This window comes from Petaurus breviceps, unplaced genomic scaffold (genome assembly GCF_028583685.1).
Source record: "Petaurus breviceps papuanus isolate PSGF00001 unplaced genomic scaffold, PetGlider_PUasm1.0 90919, whole genome shotgun sequence".
NCBI classification, from domain to species: Eukaryota; Metazoa; Chordata; class Mammalia; order Diprotodontia; family Petauridae; genus Petaurus; species Petaurus breviceps.
Window position 1 is genome coordinate 7,890,372 of NW_027187378.1, and position 19,318 is coordinate 7,909,689.

At 35.0% G+C, this 19,318-nt stretch overlaps 1 protein-coding gene and 1 pseudogene across 2 annotated transcripts in view; both read left to right on the plus strand.

Annotated features, from left to right (window-relative positions):
- Nucleotides 1-19,318, plus strand: part of MACROD2 (mono-ADP ribosylhydrolase 2) — a 2,250,628-nt gene that overhangs the window by 2,117,743 nt on the left and 113,567 nt on the right. The window lies entirely within an intron of this gene.
- On the plus strand, nt 1,551-3,373 carry LOC138152151 (transmembrane 9 superfamily member 1 pseudogene; annotated as a pseudogene).

Sequence of the window (19,318 nt, forward strand, 5' to 3'; positions counted from 1 at the left end):
CATTTTTACCTAGTATTTCAGAATTAACTTTTGAAAGGTCACAAGGATTTGCAAAGATAGCAATTAACGAATTTCTGGTAAAGGGCAAATGATATTTATTCCCTGAAGTTGTAAAAAAATTCAATTATATGTATTGATAATCTGATCAAATTAGTGGAAGTTACTAAAATTATTTGATATTATTTAAGACATATTCTGTGGAAAATTTCCAATATCCATTAATAAATAAATAGAAGGATGTCTCACATGTTTTCGATGAGAAACAATTAAAAGAACTGGTGATATTTCATACTGTGTCAAAAAACTTCAAGAAACATAATTTCATGTCATACTTTGTATTATCATATTGCATTATGCTTCTTAGGCATAATCAAAAAAATGACTATGAAGGTAATTATAACTTATTCACCAACATCTTTTGAAGAAGAGGGGAGAAGGTTAGGAAGGGAATACATATTTTTATAGGACCTACTATGTGCCATGCATGGTACTAAGTAATTTATAAAAATATATTATTTGATCCTCACAATAGTCCTGGGAGGTAGTTGCTTTTATTATCTCCATTTCACAAATGAAGAAACTGAAGCAGCCATATTAAATTAATTGGCCATGGTCACACTGTAAGTGTCTGAATCTGGATTTGAACTAAGGTCTTCTCAATTCAAACCTCAGTATTCCTATACACTGGGCCATGTAGTCACCTCAGACAAGGAAGAAGAGGTAAAGAAATTCTTTGAATAAAAATAACTCTATAAGAACCTTGAAATGAGATTGATATATATTAAAATACATAGCTACTTCAATGAAAAGGTGAGCATAGGGAAATGTATCGAAAAACATTGAAAACTATGAAAAATATGACAATTAATAACAAAAGAGAACAAAAGTTTGTAGACTCTATGGAAGCCTCAAGTTCATAGACTATGAAACTTTCTTAAAGAATAAAATAATAAAATGCTAGACAAAGAGAAATGCCAAACAATATCACAAAAAAATTAAATTGAGTATATTTTAACAAATATGAGATGACTGGTTTCCTGTATAGGAGTCACTTTTTATCAGTTAAAGCAATGATCAAATTCAATACAAATTTAGAAAAGTAAAAATGAAAAGGTGCATTATATGTAATCAAAATGGCTCCAATTTGACTAGAAAAAAATAGGAAATAGAAAAAAGAACAGGCATTAACATGGATTTTCACCATGTTCTTCAAAGTTTAACCTGCATAAGACAATCACTATTAGGAAGCCAAAAAAGCTTAGAAACCACTTTTGGTAATAAGCATTTTATCTTCTTGGCCATAATAAACATTTTATCTTCTTGGCACCCATGGCCAACACCCATTCAGCAAATAAACACATTTGGAAAGTCTTATGGAAGAGAATGGAAAAAGAGAAGGAAAAGCGTTGTGTCATAAAGCAGCAAGAAACAATGCTGTAGGCTCTGAGAAAGACCCCAACCAAGAGCCAGTGGGCAGTCAAGGGGCCCACTGAGGCTGCCACTGGCACCACCTCAGTCACCCTTCCCACCTTGGGTCAGGCTGCCTTAGGATGACAGCTCCGGATGCCTTTCAAGGTGGGCTGCCAATGCTGCTGCTCCTGGGCTCTAGCCATATTTCTGGGGTGATCAGTGAGACCCACTATCAGCCTGGAGACCCAGTCATGCTGTATGCCAACAAGGTGGGGCCTTACCACAACCCCCAGGAGACCTACCACTACTAGCAGCTTCCTGTTTGCTGCCCTGAAAAGATCCAACACAAGAGCCTCAGCCTGGGGGAAGTATTGGAGAGAGACCGAATGGCTGAGTCCATGTATCAGATCCACTTCAAAGAGAATGTCGAGAAATGGACTCTCTGCCTGATGCAGTTAACTTTTGCCCAGGTTGAGAGGCTATGCCAGGCCATTGAAGAATTATACTACTTTGAGTTTGTGGTGGATGACCTGCCAATTTGTGGCTACATGGAAGAGAGTGGTTTCCTTTCACATAGTCACAAGATAGGACTCTGGATTCACCTGGATTTTCACCTTGAGTTCCATGGGGACAGAATTGTCTTTGTCGATGTTTCAGTTCATGATGTCAAGCCCCATGGCCTGGGTGTGGTACAGCCTGAAGAGCCTCTGAACCTCATTCACACTTACAGTGTGCACTGGTTTGAGACAACAAGTAGAACATCAGGGTGATAGGCACCATGGTGATGATGGTGGCTTCTTCCCTAAAACACTGGAGATCCACTGACTGTCTATTATCAACTCTATGGTGCTGGTTTTTTTTGTTCTAGTGGGATTTGTAGCTGTCATCCTCATGAGGGTCCTTTGTAATGACTTGGCCCACTACAATTTGGATAAGGAGTCAAACTCGAATAGCTCCATGATAACTTTGGCCAGGGTGACAATGGCTGGAAGATTACCCATACTGATGTTTTCCACTTGTCCCCCTCCCCCCTTCCAAAAGGAAACAATGCAGTTTAAAAAAAAAGCTTTTAAAAGATTCTAAGAAACACAGTGAATATTTCAAGCACACTTAAGGATGGAATTGGAAGGAAAGACAATAAACGGGAAAATAAGGAAATATCTGTCATGATAATTTTAACCAATTTCTCCATTACTGACATTGAAAACACAATAGTTAAACTCACACATTATGTTCCCTGATGAACTACAAGAGAAAGTGAAAAATAGCATTAAAAAATGAAAGAAGGGAAGGTCAACTGGAACAGACCAGGTATAAATAGAAGCGATCCAGGTTTGAAGTGATAAAATTTTGAGGGTACTAAGGAATCATTTCTTAAGACATGTGGAAGAGAAGACACTGCATAGTTGTAGAAAATCATAGATACTACCAGAATAGGGAAGTAAAGAGAATATTTCTTCAATTCCACATAATTGTTATAAAGATAATTCATATGCATACCAATTGTATTTCTTATTTAAAAAATAAGAAAAGGAAAATTAAAAAGGAATATGCATGGGGTCAAAAGAGGAGAAGGATGGTATAGGAAAAACAGTAGTAGAGAAGCCCAGAAATTCACAAGAGACAAAAATCCAAGAAAGGAGCCAGGAACAGAACTCATGGCTTCCAGTCTCTATTTACAAATGCACCAAGTTTGGGTAACAAGCAAAGTAAGCTAGTGATTCTAATACATTGCAAAAAAGTTATCAATGAACTTCTGGTCAGGATAGCTGCTTGAATTGAGTCATCTATAACATATCTACTCCAGCAAAAACTTGAAAATATCATGAGACCAATAATGATCAAAAAATTTAAAAGAGAAAATATAGTAACTGACTTTCATCAGCATAGAACTACACACACACACACACACACACACACACAAAGTAGTCAGAACCCCACAGGAGTAGGTAAGTGATCCTACCTAAAGTGTGACCTTCCAAAAGTGCCAGGTTTAAAGTGTACTTTATTGTAAGTAAATATGATGGAACCCTCCCAGAATACTCAGAGCATGAGAGACACTTGTATTTTATAAGACATGGTGTCTAGAAAAAACAAGAGGGAGGGACTACCAATAGAAAGGTCCAAGAAGGTCAGAAAGTCACAATGTAAACTGTGGAAGTGACCAGAAGTAGCATTTACCTGTAAGGGCATAGAGGTACTCAGACAGGGATATCAAAAATTCATATCAATTGCCTTATGTCTAGAGATGGTACTGAGAGCACTGAAGATTCAATTATCTGAAGCTCAATAATCCATGTGGCCCTAAAACTTATCAGCCTCTTAGCACAAATATTCTGGGTGTGTGGGGGGTGTGGGGTTAGAGGAAAACAGGTGACTCTGGTCTAGATCAAATAAGAACAACACCCTAGTAACACCAATCACAAAAGTATACCTAAGGACTGCTGGTGTGAATAATTTTAAGGGTTTAATTGCATTGAATAATGAACTCTATTCAGAATTAAACATTGTTCAATAAAGTAAAGCATAACATTCATAGTAATATCCTTAAGCAAAACATATATGTGTGTACATATACACAAATACACACATATATACATATATATGGCATATTGCATATATCATTGCATTCAGTAGCATTCCCCAAAATCCTTGTTTATACACTCAGGAGGTCCTAGGCTTGGGTCTTCCCTAGCACAACACATCCTTAAAGGGTAGCAGAAAATACCATACCATTCACCCCTAGGTCACAGTAAGAACATTACACTACACAGCATATATCATTACATCCCCAAAATGAGGGGAACCCAGGCTGGGGTCTTCCCTAGTATGTTGCATCCTTAAGGCATATCAGATAATACCACACCCTCCACCCGTAGGTCACTGTAAGAACAATCTCCTTAATCAATATCCAGTGTCCAAGTAAAGTCCTCTTTCATCTTAACTCAAGGTTGACCTTCAAGTCCCATGGCTTTTATTCTGTGGGCTGACTACTCCTGACTCTCATGTTCATTTACATGTAGGTAGCTCTCTGCTCCTGCTCCATGTCTCAGCTCACAGGGCATGCTCCACTCCAAGCTCTCCCTGCTCCTGTCTTACAGCAGGTTCCAGGGGCTCCTGCCCACAGTTTCTTTCTCTGTGTAAAACTAAGCTTAACAGGGCAACAACAGTACTGACATACATCACTAGCACTGTCATCTCAATTCACCTCCAAAATCCAGAAGCTCTGTAATAACAGTTCAGTTCACTTTAACAGCTCTAAAAAGGGGCTCAAGCTAAGCCTCCCTCCCATGGGCAGGTGTTTGCCCCACAGTTCTATTCACTTTCAAAGTTCAGAGGCTCCCTCAGCAAGTCTCTGACATCAGAGGTCTCCTTCCAGCTCTTAGAGGTCTCCTCTCTCTGCCTACTCAAGCTCCTTCTCTCTCTGAGTACTGTGTAGCTCTCTCAATGCTGGCTCCCTTAATGCCTGCTTTCTCAACACTGTCTCTCTTTATATACAGTTCTACTCAGCATCTGATTGGTTAGCACCCACTTACACATGTCTGATTGGCTCAGTGTGTGGAGGCATGTAAGTCTGAGTCTGGGAAACTGAATAACACACACAGGAAAACAGCAAAAATTCTACTTTGCTTGTTGTTATAACCCTCTAACCAAAAGTGCAGCAAAGGGAGTACCCTGGCCCTGGCACAAACCAATTCAGGAACTAAGGCTGGAGATATGATTGAACAGAAGACAATACTGACTTTAATAAGTATTTTTAATAGATACAATGATAGCCAAAAATCTAACCTAAAAGAAAGTAACTTTCACAAAAACTTCTAACAAAAACTCAAAGGAAAAAAAATGAAAATTTCCACAAATACTATGGAAATATCTAGGAAAAAAGTGAAGCAAGAAATAAAAATTAAAGAAATTTGAATGAATAAAATGGAAGAAAGAATTAGAAGGAAAATTGATAGATTGGGACAGGAATTGATAAAACTTGCCAAAGTAATGTATTCCATGAAAATTGAAATACACCAAACAGAAATCAGTGACTCTCTGAGACAACAAAAGATATTAGAACAAAATTAAAATATTAAAAAAATAGACAAAATATGAGACATTTCCTAACAAAAACAACTGACATAGAAAATATTTCAAGAAGAGTAAATTTAAGAACCAATGGATTCCATGAAATCCATGATCCCAAACGAAAAGCTTGGACATTCATTGTATTAAGAAATCATAAGTTAAACTTACATAACTCTAATAAGACCAGATAACAAAGTGGAAATAGAAAGAATTCACTAATAACCTTCTGAAAGAAACCCCAAAAAAGTAAAGTCCAAGAAATGTTATAGCTAATGCAGAGCTACCTGATCAAAGTAAAAATAATGAAAACAGATTGAAAGAAAGAGTTCAAGTAACAAGGGAACAAAGAAAGGATCATATAAGACCCACTAGTATCTAGCATAAATGAGGGGACATCTTAGAATATAACATTCCAGTAAGCAAAGATAAAGACTTTTAACCAAGTATAACTTGCTCTGAAAGCCTGATATAATCCTACATGGGGAAAAAGTGTAGCTTTAATGTAATAGCACCTTTTAACATTCTTGATGAAAATACCAAATCTGTGTAGAAACTTTGAAATTAAACTTGTCAATACATATCTAGAAAAGTAAATTTATTTGAGCAAATGGAATGGGATATATGATGATGACATGTTAATTTGCTAAAAGGGGAAAAAAGAAAAAAAAAGTCCCTCCATAATCTTAATGTCTTTAGAGGGCACCAAGTGAGTTAAATAAAGTGTTCAGAGCACCTGGGTGTGGAGTGATTCTGTTCTGTAGGATTTAGGAGGAGAAAGAAAAGAAAAGAAAAGATAAAGAGGAATGTGTAAAAAGGAGGAATAGGTTTTTAGAACTTGCTATTTCTCATTCATGGTTGGTGTGAAGAAGAGTATGGAAGAAGAAGTGAAAGAGTCGTCAAATGAACTTCAGTCCTAACTGAATCAAACAGAGGAGAATTGAACAGATAAAAAGATAAACAGACTGAGAATTTTCTATCAGTAATAAAAGTCCATCATAATCAACAGAGAAATAGGGATAAGGAAAGAAGAGGGTATGAGGTAGGAGGATAGTGAACAATAAATAATTGCCGGCAAAACAAATTTCAACTTTAGAAGGTTGATGCTGAAGGGGAGACTAAAAGTATAAAAAAAGGTAAGAAATACTGATCAAAGCAAGAGAAAAAGATAAGAAATGCAATGAAGTAGAAGCAGTTTGTTCACTTTATTTATAAGTCACTGGTGTTGATCGCATTATTTCTCCTTCACAAATTTCTTCTTTGTAAAGCAGTAAGCAAAGTGTTAAGTGCTAACAGTATAAGAGGGTATGGTATAGGGAAATACACAATTAATGATCGTAACAGTGAACATGAATGAAATGAACTCATCGATAAAATTAAGGAGGGTAGCAGAAGGGATTAGAAAATAGTATCTAAGCTGTAGTTTATAAGAAACACATTTGAAGCATAAAGATTCACACAGAGTCAAAATAAGGGGATGGAGAAGAATTTATCATGTTCCAGCTAAAACCAGAAAGGGGGGTGAGGTGGGGTGGGGTGACAGTGTTGATCTCAGGGCAACAGTAAAAATAGACCTTGTTAAAAGAAATAAACAGGAAATCTGTTCTGTGCTCAAAGGAACCATAGACAATGAAATAATATAATATGATATATATGTATATATACATTCACGTGTGCATCTATGCATGCATATATGTATGTATGAATAGCATTGTACCTAAGTATTTAAAGGAAATCTTAGTGGAACTATAGAAAAAATGGATTTGGAAAATTATAGTAGGTAAAGACCTCAGTGTACCCCTTTCAGAAACAGCAAATTTAACAAAATAATTAATGAAAAAAGTTAAGGAATTGAATAACATTTTAGAAAAATTAAAGCTGATAGAACTTTGTCGATTACTAAAGAACAGAAACAAATATACATATTTCTCTATTATACATAGCACCTTTGTAAAAAAAAAAAACAGACCATATCCTAGAGTATACAAACCTCATAAAGAAATGCACAAAAGACATAAATATTAAACATACAGTTGAAAGAGGTGAAATTCAATTTTAAAGGTCCTGTTCTAGTAAAGTATATGGACATCAAGGGGAATTTTGATGGAATGTACAGAGAGTGATTGATATTTTTATTTCTGTCATAACCAAGTGACTATTATCTATCTTCAAAATTAATCCTGGTATTCCTCCTAAAAAGAAAGGTAAAACTCATAAGGGACATCAGCCCACTTTCTAGGTTATAAAGGACAAAGAATTGTTATTTTAAAATAATGAAATAAGGGTTCCAGTGTGAATATAAAGAAGAAGAAGGATATGAAGAGATAGAAGATACATCCAAGAGTGGCAGGATGGCCACAAGAAGAAATACCAATTAATACTTTGACCTAAGCAACAGATAAACAGCTCTTCCTGTAAATGAGAAAGACAAACCATCTCAAAATTTAACTTCCTAAAGCATTTTCATCATCAACAACAAAAAGAGATAAAGAATAGATGAATGAATTTGGCTTTCAAGTGAAAATAAACCAGAAAATCAACAAATAAAAAATGCCAACTAAGTACCAAATTAAAAAGTTTGAAAATCAAAGAAGACTTGATTTAAGAAAATTAAAGTAAAAACATTGATTTGGTAAAAACCGCTAGCTAGACTGTTTACAATTTAATAAGAAAGAGCAAAACCAAACTGTCAATTAAAAAGGGAAAGGCAAAAATCCCCAAAAGTGAAAAAAAGGAAATATTGAGAAACAATTTTGCCTTACCTAAATGCCAACAAAACTAACAATTTAAATAAAATGGATGAATATTTACAAAAAAAAAATAGAAAATACTCAGATTAACAAAACAAGATAAGGAGAAGCTAAATAACACAATCTCAGAAAAAGAATTTGAACTAGCCATATCTAAACTCCCAAAGATAGATTTCCAAGTGAATTCTATCAAACATCCAAAAAAGAGTTATCAATGTAGTAATTTTAAAGAAAATATTAGCACAGAAGTTCTAACAACCTATCACAATGATATTATAATATGACCATGTAGAATCTTTACCAGAGATGCAGGACTTACTTGTTCAATATTAAGAGAACTATAAACTTAAAAGACAATGTTAATTTTTAATCATGTAATTATATCAATAAAGAAAAATTTTTCACATAATGCAAAAACATTTTTTGGGGAAACTCCACAGATAATAATATCTTTTATTAATATAGTAAATAGTCTTTATCAAGCTAAGAGCTAACATTATATATGAAATCCATAAGCTGAATACTTTCCAGTGAATTCAAGAGTAAAACCAGAATGCCCATCATCAGCATTATTGTTTGATATGGTATAAGAGATGAAAGATACAGCAATAAGACAAGAAAAAGAAATAGGAATAAATATAGGCAATGGGGAAACAAAATTACCACTTTTATTTGGTATAATAGTCTATTTTGAAAATCAAAAAATTTCATAATTAATTGAAACAACAACTTTAGCAAAGTAACTAAACTCACATGAATCATCAACTTTTTCATCAATCATCAACAAAATGCAGGAGGAAGAGATAAGAGAAATTCCATTCAAAATAGGTACAGAGTATAAAAAAATATTTTGGGGAACTCAATGACCAAAAAACCCATATGAATTATATGACTACAACTACAAAACACTTTTACAGAAATAAATACAAATCTGAATAATTAGAAAGATATAGATTTCTCATGATTGGACTGTGCAATATAACAAAAAAGTTATAATACTACCTAAATCAATTTACTTATTTAGTGCCATATTGAGCAAACCACTAAAGATTATTTTATAGAACTAAGAAAAGCTAAACAAAAAAATATCATCTGGAGGAATAAAAAGTAAAGAATATCAAGAGAAATATTTTTTTAAGTAGGAAGAATTGGGAGCTACCATGTTTCCCCAATAATAAGACCTATCCCGAAAATAAGCCCTCCCCTTACTGTGTAAGATTCCTCTAAAATAAGCCCTCCCCCGAAAATAAGCCCTATTGAGATTGCTACTGTAGTGAAGGTGATCCCCTGCACTACACGCTACATTATGGTACCCTCTGTATGCACCGTCCCCCTCCCTGGGTGAAACGCATGCCACGCTCCGAGCTCCATCCAATCAGAGCTGCAGCAGTGAGCGCATCATCCTGTTCTTCCCCAGTGATTTGCTTATTGAATAAAGGTACATTTTTTTGTTCACATTTACCTGTTTATTAAAATTGTTGTCAATGTTCATTAAAATAAGCCCTCCCCTGAAAATAAGCCCTCTGGTGTTTTTCTGTCCAAAAAATTAATAAGACAGTGTCTTATTATCGGGGAAACATGGTAGTACTGAATTACCTCAAACTCCGACACTACAAAACAGTAATCAAAACTATTTGGTACTTTGTTTATTGATTAGTTAGTTGCAGCAACTAGGTGGCTCAGTGCATAGGCCCTGGACCTGGAGACAGAAAGACCTAAATTCAAATTTGACTTCAGACACTTACTAGCTGTGTAACCCTGGGCAGGTTGCTTAACCTTGTCTTGATCCACTAGAGAAGGAAATGGCAAACCACTCCAGTATCTTTGCCAAGAAAAAAAACCATGAACAATATTGGTGCACTATGGTCCACAGGGTCATAAATAGTCAGACACAACTGAATGACTGAACAACAACAATCACAAGTTGATGAGAGAAACAAATTAGGTACAGCACAAATATAACAGCACGTGTTCAATAAACTCACAAGTCCAAAGACTTCAATACAGGAGTAAAGACTAAGTCAGTATACAAATCAAATGAACAAACAACAACAGTGAAAAATAGGAATAAAACATCCCATACAGTATACCAAGATAAGGTCCAAATGATCACATGACTAAGATATGAAAGGTTAAACAGTGTCGAACATCCAACAAGGAAGGGGAATACCTTCCACAATCCACTCAATCAAAAAGAATGCATTAAGCATTTGTTACGTGCCAAGCATTGTGCTAAGTTCTGAGAATCCATTAAAAAAATAGTAGTCCCTGCTACCCTTACATTCTAATAGGAGAGATAACATATAAATAAGTAGCTACATGGGTACATACAAAATATCTACAGAGTAGGTGATAGGCAATCTTAGATGAGAAGGCTTTAGAATCTGGGATAGTTGGGAGCAATGGAGGAGACTAAGAAAGATCTCTTTCAAAACGTGGAATTTAAGATGAGATTTAAAAAGAAGCCATTGAAACTGAAAGATTGTGTTGAGCCAAGATAGCATTCCAGGAATGAGAGATAGCCAAAGTAAAGGCAGGGAAATGGGAGATGGAGGGCCCACCAAAGAGCCACAAATACTCCAGTGTTACTGAATTGTAGAGTACACAGAGAAGAGTAAAACATAAGGTGACTGGAACTATAGGAAGGAGCCAAGTTGTGAATGTCTTTAAGTGACAAACAAATTATTTTATATTTGTTTTTAGAGTTGTTAGGAAGCCAGTTGAATTTATTGAATGGGGGGGCAGTGTTATGATTAGACCTGCTCTTTAGGAAAACCATTTTGGTAGCAAAATAGAAATTGAATTATACTGGGGAGAGATTTGAGGCAGATAGACTAAGTAGAAGACTACTGCAACAATTAAAGAGAGAGGCAATGAGACCTTGAGCTAGGTAGAGTGGTGGGAAATGGAAGTATACAAGGGATACTGTGAAGGAAGATATGGCAGGATTTAGTAATGGGTTGAAAGTGAAGAGGACTTAAGAAACTTCTTGATGAGGGTGAAAGAGTTAAGGTGGCTTGAAGCTTAGCATGAAAAAGCAAATAAACCCTAAGATCTTGGCAAATGGTTTCATTACTTCTTGGCAAATAGAGGAAGAAGAAATGGAAGTGGTATCAAATTTATATTCTTGGACTCAGAGATCCCTGCAAACAGTGACTGCGACCATGAAATTAAAAGATATTTGTTTCTTGGAAGGAAAGCTATAGCAAATCTGGACAGCATACTAAAAAGTAGAGACATCACCTTACTGACAAAGGCTCATTATAGTCAAAGCTATGGTTTTTCCAATAGGAATGTATGACTGTGAGAGTTGGACTATAAGAAAAACTGAGTGTCACAAAATCAATACTTTCAAATTGTGGTGCTGGAGAAGACTTTTGAGAATTCCTTGTATAGCAAGGGGATCAAATCAGTCAATACTTAAAGAAATCAATTCAGGCTATTCACTAGAAAGTCAAATATTGAAGTAGAGGGTTAAATACTTTAGCCATATAATGAGAAGACGGGACTCATTGGAAAAGACCCCAATATTGGGAAAGATTGGAGGCAAGAGGAAAAGGTGACAGCAGAGGATGAAATGGTTAAATAATATCATGGAAACAATTAACATGACTTTGGACAGACTTTGAAAGATAGTAGAGGATAGAAGAGCCTGGTGTGCTATGGCCCATGAAGTTACAAAGAGTCACACATGACAGAATAACTAACTAATCAACAACAATAAATAGACATTTGGGATGAGAGAGAAGGAAATAAAGGATGGCACCAAGCTTATGAGCCTGAGTGACTAGAAGAATAACAGTCTCTTCAATAAATAATCAATTGATAAACATTTATTGAATGCCTACTATATTTTAGACAATAATAGAGAAATTCATGAGAGGGAAGGATTTAGAGTAGTATACTGGGGAAGATGAGGTATTCTACTTTATATAGAGAGAGTTTGAGATGCCTACAAAGACATCCCGTTCAGAGCTCCAAAAGGCAGTTTGTGATGCATTATTGTAATCAAAGAGAGAAACTAGGGTTGGATATACAGATGTGGAAATTATCTGTATAGAGATTATAATTGAGCCTATATGAGTTGATGAGGTTATCAAAGGAAAAGGTATAGAGGGAAAAGAGAAGAAGGTTGAAGACAGAACCATAGAGAAGACCCAAAATAAGTAGGTATAACATGAATGGAGGAACAACAAAGGAGACAGAAGGGGAAAAAATTTTAACTGGCAAGAGGAGAAGCAGGAAGGAGAAGAATCACAAAAACCTATAGAGGAGAGAATATTTAGGAGAAGGATAAAAGAAGAGTTCTTGATCAAAGAAAAAATTAAGAGCATCACCAAGATGCAATGGACAACTCTAAGTATATAAAATCAAAAAGCCTTAGCATAAACAAAATCAACAAAAGGAAAATTAGACCAAAAATTAGCTAGGAAAAATATTTGTATCAATTTTCTCTGATATAAATTTGATATTCAAAATATATTGGGAATTGATTAAATATATGAGCAAGAACCATTTATGTCTTAGACAAATGATCAAAAGATCTGAATAGGCAGTTCTCAAAGGAAGACATCCAGTTTACTAATAACCATGTGAAAAATGAGCCAAATCCCTTTTAATAGGAGAAAAAACAAATTAAAACAATTCTGAGGTTCATTTAACACCCATCAGATTGGCAAAGATGACAAAAAAGGGAAATGGCAATTGTTGCAAAGTATGTGAAAGTACAGGAACGCTAATACTGATGTTTGGTAGAATTTTGAATTAGTATGAACAATTTGAAAAAACATTTTGGAACTATATCCAAAAAGTTACTAAATTACATAAATCTTTTGAATCAGTGACAGCATTACCAGGTATATTCATTAAAGAAAAATTATAAAGGACCCATATTGCAAAATATTTATACTAACATTTTTTTAGAGCAGTAAAGAACTAGAAACTAAGGGGATACTGAACTGATTGGCAAATTGCTGAATAATTTATAGTAATCCTAAGAAAACTTGTATAAATCAAAACAATGACCAAACAGGACTTGAGAATGTTTCTAATGAAGCATACCGTATACTTCCCTGTCAAAGGGGTGATAGAGTCAAGGTACTAAAAGAGACATGTCTTTAGATATGGCCATTGTGTAGATGTGTTTTACTTGACTGTTCTTTTTTTTTTTTTTTAAAGAATCCTTTTCCCCAAATTTAAGTGAGGGGAGTGTGGGAACAAAATGCCTGGCAATTGTTATGCCAAACAAAAGACAGGCATTAAAATATTTAATAAAAATTAACTGAAAAGTATAGAAAGAAGATCAGAAAGAAGCACAGACAAGTGGAACAGCTTTGAAAGTAATGTGCAAACCAGAGACTTTACCTCATAGCCAGACAATTGGTGATGATGACAGAAAATGGAAATAATGTCAGAGGAGTTGTGGAAAGATGGGAACACTAGTGTTCTTAGATTTGTCACTCAAGTATATACAATCTGGAATATCATTTAAAATTATGTAAATCACTAATTACAAGGGATTTGGTACATTCTTTTCATATGGTTATTAGTAAAGTGGATAATATGTCCATACATTTTGACCCAGACATTCCATAAGAAGATCCTTGACAAAAGAAAGGCTTAATATAAACCAAAATATTTAGAGCAGCACTTTCTGTGGTAGCAAAGAGCTGAAAAAAAAGGTGCCCATTGATTGGCTAATGCCTTTAAAAGTGTGGCAAATCAATAGAATAGAGTATTACTGTGTTGTAATATGTAATGAATATGATGAATACAGAGAGTCATAAAAATAAAAGAAATGGCACAAAAAGAAAGAAGCAGAGCCAAGAAAACCACCTTTACAATGGTCATAATAGAAAAGATACCCACAAAGCAATTGAAAATAAATGCTGCAAAATTACAAAGAACAAGCTGAGTTCCAAAAAATAGATATGAGAGGAAACATTTCCCATTCATCAGCAGAGGGGTAATCCATGATTTTGGAATATTGTTTATAATGTCATATTCTTTTCTACATCTTGACTGATTTTTGCTGAAATTTTTTTCTTTTTTTCCTTTATCTTTTAAAAAATGCATGTTATATATGATGACTCTCCTGGAGAAAGGAGATGAAGAGATATAGAGAGAAATCTAGCCAATGTTGAAACAAAATATATTGATACATATATATATATATATGAACAAAAATAAAACTAATATGTTAAAACATATCTTTTAAAAAGCAAGCTGTATGGAAGAGATTTAAAGCTTCATATATAATCTTCTTTTTATGTTGTACCTTGAATATGGAAATATTCATGGATGTTTTTATTTGTTAAGGTCAAAAATAAGATAAATTTTTCAAAGGTATTTTATTAAAACTTGGGGAGATGAGAAATTTAATTAGAATATGATTCTGAAAGGGTATGCAATGTTTAAAAGAAATAGGATATGTAAAAGGCAGGCAAAGATCACAAATCAAGCAAAATGATGAAATATCTTAACTCATGAAATTTAGCATAGGTAATTTTCCCTTGTAAATTTGAGTACAATAGGGGTGGCCAGGTAGCACAGCGAGTAAGAGCACCAGCTCCAGTGTTGGGATGACCTGGGGATCAAATCTGGGCTCAGATACTCAGCACCAAACCCAGAAATTACTAGCTGTGTAACTTTGAGCAAGTTACTTAACTGATTGCTTAAAAAAAATTTGAATACAATAATATCAAAATATTTGTAAAAAATGATAACTTTTAAAAAACTGAACTGAAATATTTATTTGCCCCATGAAAATCTGTGAACTTATCTCTGAAAATACTGAGATCTAAAAATCACATTAAAATATCTGTACCTACCTATTCTCACAGGGAAAACCAAGGGGGTAAAAACTGCTTATTATCTATATATTTCCTTTGAATGGTTAACCCACGAAACTGTGTTAAAGGAATTTGAAGACCTGGGTTCTAATATTAATTCTACCATGATCTAGATGTATTATGAGCTTAATTGTTTCACTGCTCTATTTCTCAGAGTTTACTCACATATGATACCTCCCTGACAAAGTTTCTATGAAAGTCAAAATAAGATGATTCATACTTGGCGTTGGAGTGGGAGGAGGACAAACATAAAGAGAAATAGCCCAATGTAATGAATAGAGGGGTGGTGTTGGAAAGAGCAAACCTGGATTCAGGGCTCACCTTTGATACATATTGGTCAGATCACATGACCTCTCTATTTCCCCCGTGTAACTGACACTAAAGATACAGAAATGTTTGCCTATCTGTATCTGTGGAGGGAGAATCATACCAGGAGTTCCCCTGATGGATAAATAACTGGTTTAGACAAAACAAGACAAAATGCCAGAAAATATTGCCAGTATTCAGTATGGGAGAATGCTACACAAAAATGTATGCAAGATAGTGGGATTATCCCATTGCTACCCCTGTCTCCAATCTTCTCTCACTTTGTTCATCATTTAAAATGTTTTTCGTGTTATGCTTACTCTTGTAATATAAACTAAGCTTGATGAAATGGCTTTTAAAGCATTTTTTTCAATTGCTAATGTTGGGCAAGGAGATAGTCTATCAAATTTCACAGTGGAATGCAAACCTATCAGAGCCCTTGAGTACAGATTTCCCCTTACAGCAATCTGTTGCCCTGCCTTCATTGCTAATGATGTTTGGTATCATTTATCCTTCCCATCAATGTTCCCAGAAAAGAGGCTTTCTGCATAGAGAGTGGCACAGAAACTGCTCCTTAGCAGTAAGAGAATGAATAATTGGACAGCTAATGGCAAAGACTGGAGCTGTTATTTTTTAATCAAGTAAGGATGACCAGGTTTACTAACAAGCACTGGCGGTATTTTATGGAGAGTTTGCCTTACCCTTTTACTTTAAAAAATGGGCTTCATATTTTGTACCAAATCTGACAAATTATAATAAAGAAACCAAGTTATTTTCCTCAGGTAGAAAATACAGGCACACATACGCACAAAGAGACAATTCTGAAAAACAACATGAAATTTTATAAGTAGAGAAGTCTTTTACACTGTGTGATATAATTAGTCAGAGAAATAGATTCTCTGAATCAAGATGTCATTGGGATAGGAGAATTTCAGAAATCATCTACTTCAGTTCTCCACTTCAAAGATAACTACCAAAACTCTTTCAAAGGCATTGTACGTGTGGATCTTATAGTATTGATGGATTGGTTACTCAAATCTGACTAAAATTCCTGACTCAAAACTGCTCTAAAATTCCTAATAAGGCAAGTATCTACTTTTTCGCAGGAAGAGAAAACAAAATTGAAATTACTTCCAAAGCTCTAGTGCTTTGGAAAATTCCAATGCAACAATTCAGTGAGCATTTATTACTACCAAACAGTGTACAAAGTATCAGCTCAATTAGACTGTTATCATTATTCAGTTTAGTTTGTGTCAGTGTCTGTGACTGCATCTCTATGGATTTGTCAGGATAATATGGTCATGTTGGGAATGGAAGGAAGAATATATTCCAATTCTCTCAATATTTTTACTGCCTTTTCACTGATAACCACTTCTCATAGTATGGAAATTATAAGTCAGAAACTCAATATACAGACTCCATATTCCATTAAATGACACATATATACACACTCCAAGGTTGTGCCGATGCTGGTAGATATCTTAGAAGGTAAGACTGATTATCAATTTCATTAGTCAGTAGACTGTTAGCATTTCACTTGTCATGGCTAATCATTTGTTTTAATTTACTCTGTCTTCTTTAGAACCAATAATGCCAGTAATCAAATCATATTTTGTTTCAGTTTTCACAAGTATAAATGAATTTTCCATATATTTGAATTTTCTTGTATTTTATAGTAGAGATACAAGTCAGTCGATATGTCCAAGTCCTCACATGTATAAACAGGTAATAGGGTTACTCAATCAACAAATATTTATTTAGTGCCTACTAAGTGATGGAAAAACAAAGACAAAAATTAAACAGTTCCACCTTAATCAACTTAAATTATAGCAGAGGAAACAACATGTATATACATACAAAGTAGATAACCTCAGAGAAGAAGACACAAAACATTGAGGAGACTAAGAAAGTCCTCTTAGCAAATGGACTGAATGTGGTCCCATTACCTGAGAGGGTGAAAAGATTTATATGTCAAACAGAGGACCTTATATTTGTTACTCCATAATAGAGGGCCCTCCGTAAATTGTAGTTTATTGAGTAAGGAGGTGATTCAGACTTGTACTTTATGAAGATCACTTTGACATACGTGTGAAGGATAGAATAGAGTGTAGAAAAATCTGAGGAAGAAGACCAAATAGGAAAGTATGACAATACAAAACATAGGGCCTGAACTAGGATGGTGCTATGTGAGTGGAGAGAAGGGGACATAGGTAAGAGAGAGTATGAAGTTGAAATGGTTAGATTTGGCAACTTATTAGAAATGAAACATGAGTGAGGAATCAAGGAACCAGCAAGGTTAAAAAGCTGAGTGTCTAAAAGGATGGTCATGCTCTTGACAAAAAAACAAAGCTCAAAAGAAGAGATGAGTTCAACTTTAGGCCTTTTGAGGTTTAGATGTCTGTGGTATGTCTAGTTTGAAATGTCCAATACACAGTTGGTGATGCAGTATTGGAGTTTAAGAGGGGCACAAGGGATAGACACCTGAATCTGGGAATCACCTGCATTTTTATTTTATGGAAGTTAATGAAAGTTAACCCATAAGACTTAATAGGTCACCAATGTGAGAGTGTAGAAAGAAAAAGGATGGCACCAGGCAATGCCTTTGGGAACATCCATAGTTAGTGTACAATGACTTGGATGAGGATCTAACAAAAAGAACTGATAAGGAGAATTAGGAGAGAGCAGAATCACAAAAAAATGCCGAGATGTGAGAGTGTCTAAGAGTAGAGGGTGGACAACAGGGTCAAAGTTTACAGAGAGGTCAAAAAAGAAAGAGGATTAAGAAAAAGCCATTAGATTTTGCAATTAAGAGATCACTTTGGAGAAAGCAATTTCAGTTGAATGATGGGGTCAGAACCCAGACTGAGGGTTTAAGGAAGGTTAAGAGAAGAGGAAGTAAAAGCAGGAAATGTAGATGGCTTTTTCAAGGGTCTTACTAAAGTTAACAAATGATTATCTTCTATAACAGATGCATAAAATGAAGAATGACTTTAAATTTCCTAATTGTTCTTTTTTTGTGGCAACTCTGATCTATGCTTGGTCTTTAGCTTCCATGTAAACATATAATTACATGTATGTGTATGAACATATTAGATGAATATGTCTGGTACTACAGACAGTGGACTGACTATAAGCTAGGCAACCTAGGTGCTAGTCATGGGTTGGTCACTAATTAGCTATGTGACCTCAGGAATAGCAGTGAGATCAATTTCCTCATCAGAAGAGGTTTCATAAAGTGAGGTTTCAGACTAATAATCCTTAAGGTCCCTTCCAGCCTCTGAGGTCTCTTCTATGATTTACATTATTTTCAAGATTTTTCTTTTCATTTCTATAGCCAGCATGATGGCTAGTGTCATCATGCTTTCCTTACAGAGTGATAAATGAGTTGGTGGTTATCCAGGTCCTTAGTCTGGAATCTGTTAAGGACATGTGAAGTCTTGTTTTAGCTCAGGAATGATTTGCCTAAGTCTCTTCCGGAAAAAGCTCCTTGTCAAATTCTTTTCAAAATTAGCCTGTAGATATATTGTTGTTATTTGGTTGGATGGTTAGAACATGGTTTTAATGTTGCCAAATTTTCAAATGTGACTCCTGTATGGACAAACTAATTTCACATGTCCTCTGGAGGTCATAAAGGAAACAGGTAAATGAGGGAATGGCTCAATATAAACCCATCCTGATTCCTAGAAAAAAAAGGTCAAAGCTTGTGTCTGATTAACAATCATCATCATCATCATCCTCATCATCATCATCATCACAGCTCATGTTTTTGAAGCTCTTTACACTATCACTGCAGTGACAGCCTACAGGGGTGAATTAAATGTTGAGTTTCTACCAGGGAAGACGTAGGTTCAAATCTAACTTCTGAAACTAATTAGCTTTGTAACCTTGGGCAAGTCATTTAACCTCTATGTGACTCACAGAATAATAGAA